Genomic DNA, 4,280 nt, shown 5'->3' with positions numbered 1-4,280 from the left:
TTTCAGGGTCAAAGTCATCGTCCGATTCATGATAATGTTGTTCAGTGTCTCCAATTGTGTTCAGTTCCAGATCCAATCCCTCAAAAACTATTAACCTCTGTAGCAAATCACTTGCCTCATTCCGTACGTGGGTCATACTTGTTGTTGGTTCCTGCTAATTGTTGGTTCCAACGCTCATCTGCCCTCGCAGATATCAATATACCTGTGTGTTTCTTCATACAGCTGAGGGTCCTGCGACCCCTTCATACGCTCCTTGTCTCGGCATACTGGTCCTCGGCGTGCTGGTCATAGGTCCTGGATTCTGGTTCTGAGGTCGGGTTACTAGTCGGTCATACCGCAGGAACGTGATGTCTCCCCTCGCCCTGGCCTCCCTTAACATCGGCATCAACTCCCTTCTATATATGCCAACTCTCTCTCCCCTTGCCCCCTTTTCTTTCTGTCTCTATACACAAACTTCATATAAATTGTCCCTCTCATCTGAGCTGATTTGTATGTAAACCTGATTATCTGACAGAGAAAGGTACAACAGCAGCCAGGAACTTGAATGTCATCAACCCTGCACATCATATTTCTCAAGAGCCTGACAGAGGCAGCCCAAATTAATTCAATGTGGAAACGGCCGCCGCCACTGCCATTATCATGCCCAAAAAAGATGAGTGAAACAATGTGTTTTGGTGACCTGTGACATATCCACTGCAGCAACATGGGACTTCATCCTCCAGATGATCTCAAAAGCCTAATAGGAATCACTGGAGTTTCTACGCTGCTGTAAGAAGAACAATCACTCCTTGACAACCTCTAATTAGAAAATCATTTTTGCTTCATATTAATGTCATATTTTTATTCTCTTTCTCTGTATTGACTTGTATTGTGAGGACGTGTACCCTGCCAGCTATTTTTGGAAGTAAGAAGTTCATCAGTGAGACACATAGTGTAGTATAAAGAAGTCTTGTTTTAGATTGGTGCCTAGTAAACGTGCAGGCACTTGCTAAGCCCTGTCAACTGTAAAGCTTTTCTCTTAATCTAAACTGTGCCATGCTAGGGCCTGCAAAACCCATGTGTATTATCAAAAATGCTTTTGCAGTTCAGTCATTTACAAACATTCTGTAATGTTTTTGTATGAAACTTAGCAACCTCCCACAGTGTTCGGAGGAGGATATTTTTGCCAGCCCTGCTGTTATTCTAATTGTAGGAGTTTGAATCTCACCCATCCCCTTTAATTACACTGGTGTTTCTTTGTTACCACAAATTAAACTAGTGTGGATATGTTACCCAAATTAATCAGGATTAATCAAGAATGTTTTAAACAGTATAAAAATGCTGGCCCTCTTTTTTAAATTTTAAAACAGGAATGATTTTGGAAAGAGCTGAAGTTGACACACTGATTCGACTGAAGTAAGACGCTGGCAGCAGAACCTGGTTATTAAAATGCGCATGCAAATTCAGATTACACTATAGCGGTCTCAGAAAAGAACAGTGCACTGTAAAAAGAATATTTTACACTAACAGATTCATAAACTTGACAAGACAGCAAACACCATGTAGACACATGAACATGCACCATATCAATGGGTCATTAAATATGTTGACTCAGCAATCTTGTCATGGACTTGTCAGTTTATAGCCATAATAATCTTGGTATCCAAACACATATATTTTGTTTACTCATGCATTGCTTTTATAATTTTAGATAATGAGACATAATAGATCTGCATCTATAGATTTATTTTTAATGGTATATGTGCCCCAAATCAAACAATTTTAATTTTCAGGGTTTTTAGTACCAGTACAAGGTCATAGTATCCAATAGTCAGCGTGGTTGACTATGCCAGAGACAGATTCATGAGTGTAAGGTCCAGCTCATCCTCCAGTGTACCCAACAGCATTACAGTGTTGAAGCTTTGGTTTGGCCTCCTGGGTCTGTCACACACCACAAAGGTGAGTTTCACCATAAGCCATCATCACGTGGATGTCTGGGTATTGTGTGACCGGTACCGTCTTTCTGCTGTCAATGAGCTGCTGCTGTGCTTCTCTAAGGAAGCCACCTACTGACTTGACACATCCACTGCAGTTCTGCTCTTTCAGCAACCTGGCTGTTTGCCTTCTACAGCATTCAGTGCTTTACAAAACTGCAAAGCCCAGGATATGTCAGCAAGCATGAATCAGATGTCTGCCTTTATTGCACAAGGCAGACAATGGCATAACTTTCTCCTCTAACATTTACAACCAAATGCCCTCATTAAACCACTGTCATTCATCATGGCTGTATGCACAGTTCAATGACATTCTCAGAATTTCACAATGACAGCTATGTGGTTGTTTTCACGGGCATCACTGCTACACAGGCTGCAGGGCGAAGCTTACTATAGCTCCATACATTCCACTCAGCTAGTTCATTACTTAACTGATTTAATGAAGTACTTGCACTCAAAGACATGTAGCCATGCTGGGAGACAAGAGAACATTAACAGTAGGTCAGCAGTGCCAGTAGTACCAGACCACTAAGGACAGGCTACCACTGATGAAACAACAATCCTGTTGGGAACCAGTGATGCAGCTGGAAGAACATTATCCAGTCAGAGACTGTAAAGGCTTTATCTGAAGGCATGTTTTCAAAAGGGCTAAAAGTGATTATGTAGTCTTTGCATGATGGCAAACTATATATCCACCAAGAAAGACAGTCAAGTCGTTCAGTTGTGTGCTACAACTTCGACCAAACATTTCACAATGTCTCTTGCTACTTTACCTCATCACAGCTTCATGAAGCAAAGTCAAAGCTTCAGGAGCAGGAACGACTTTAAAGAGAGGAGACTGGCTTCGAATTGTGAAAACCATCTAATAAATGTCAATGCCATGCAATGCGAATTAAGCTACACAAAACACTGCATTTGTGGCATCTGGCTTCCACAGAAAATCATGTGGTCTTGTTCAAGAAATACTCCATATAGTACCTTCTGTATTTGTACATTGAAACAGCTGAGACTAATGCATTGTCACTTAGATTGAAACTATTCAGCGAATATTTACTGTACATTCTCCCTTTCTGGAGATTGAGAGACAAATGTATTTCACAATGTGAGGGAAACTTACAGGGATGCTGAGAAACTAAAAGAGAAGACTACTATACAAAATTAATACTAAAAGAGAAAATGAACAAATAAAACTGCAAGATCTGGAGGTGAAAAACTATACACTTTGATGAACTGCTGTATCTACCATGATGTTGAGAAATCACAAACATGTAGGTTACACATAGGCCTAATGTTTACCTTCATTGTCCCCTGAAGGTAACCCACATCAGGCTTAGTCTCTCTATGTCCTCTCAGTTATGTTGCGTTACTATAAATACAGCCAAAGAGCTGGAGCACTATATCTAGGCCTTTGCAGCACAGGCCTAGTGAGCGCTATACTGGAAACACCTGCCATTACTGACAGAGCCACACAGAGGATTCTCCATCCTACTACAAAAAAGGTACTAGAAAACCTGGTGGGACTGTATAACTCAAGCTGAAACATATCTACTGTGAGATTTGTTTGACAGTGTTGGTTTAATAAGTCAACAAACAGTACAGCACTCCACTGACACAGTCTGCATCCTGGCCTACTTCATTTCCCAGTAAACTACTAGACCTGTCTGCTGCTTCAGCAGAAACCCTGACTATTGTGTCCACACCATCAGTTCATGATGATTCTAAAGGAGCCTCCACAAGCTAAATGTGGCCTCCTCTGACTTTGAAAGACATTGTGACACCTGACAATGAGTCTGTTTGATCGACTGGCAGCATGGTGTTGAGCATGAGTTAGTGTCTTGGTACAGCTATTCTACTGAGAAGCTATAAATCAATTATCAGATTCAGAATGAGTCTACATGTTTGGCTAATCAAGCTCCGCACTGATAAATTCGTGTCTCTATGCTGTGCATTTTTGCAAAGATAAGCACAAGCTCATTTCAGAAAAAAGTCGTAGGTTGTGTGACAACATTCACCAATGTTCTTGGAGATACCGTACGTCTAGTGCTTTAAACACCTGCAACAAAAGACAGCCTTCTACTTCTACTTCTACTACTACTTCTTCTTCTTCTTTTTCTTTTTCTTTTTTCTATTTTACCTTCTTCTTCTTCTTCTTCTTCTTCTTCGTTGTCGTCTTCTTCTTCTTCCTCGGGTTTAATGGCGGTTGGAAAAGACAATTTGCAACTACCTATTGCGCCTTTGCGTCAGAAGTGATATAGCTCATTATATGGGTGGAAGGAATTTTTTATGAAATTATAAAGTGATATCAAT

The 4,280-nt window shown here is 40.7% G+C and overlaps 2 protein-coding genes across 2 annotated transcripts in view; one reads left to right on the top strand and one right to left on the bottom strand.

Annotated features, from left to right (window-relative positions):
• fgf14 (fibroblast growth factor 14) overlaps positions 1–4,280 on the bottom strand; it is a 109,229-nt gene that overhangs the window by 102,658 nt on the left and 2,291 nt on the right. The window lies entirely within an intron of this gene.
• The window catches only part of cfap97d2 (CFAP97 domain containing 2), a 17,174-nt gene continuing 17,069 nt past the window's right edge, over positions 4,176–4,280 (top strand). The window contains exon 1 of the mRNA XM_020609407.1: positions 4,176–4,240. The gene's annotated coding sequence lies outside the window, so the exon portion shown is untranslated. The remainder of the gene's footprint in view (positions 4,241–4,280) is intronic.

The sequence above is a fragment of the Monopterus albus genome, unplaced genomic scaffold (genome assembly GCF_001952655.1).
Source record: "Monopterus albus unplaced genomic scaffold, M_albus_1.0 scaffold99.1, whole genome shotgun sequence".
NCBI lineage: Eukaryota > Metazoa > Chordata > Actinopteri > Synbranchiformes > Synbranchidae > Monopterus > Monopterus albus.
This window is presented reverse-complemented; position numbering and strand designations above follow the sequence as displayed.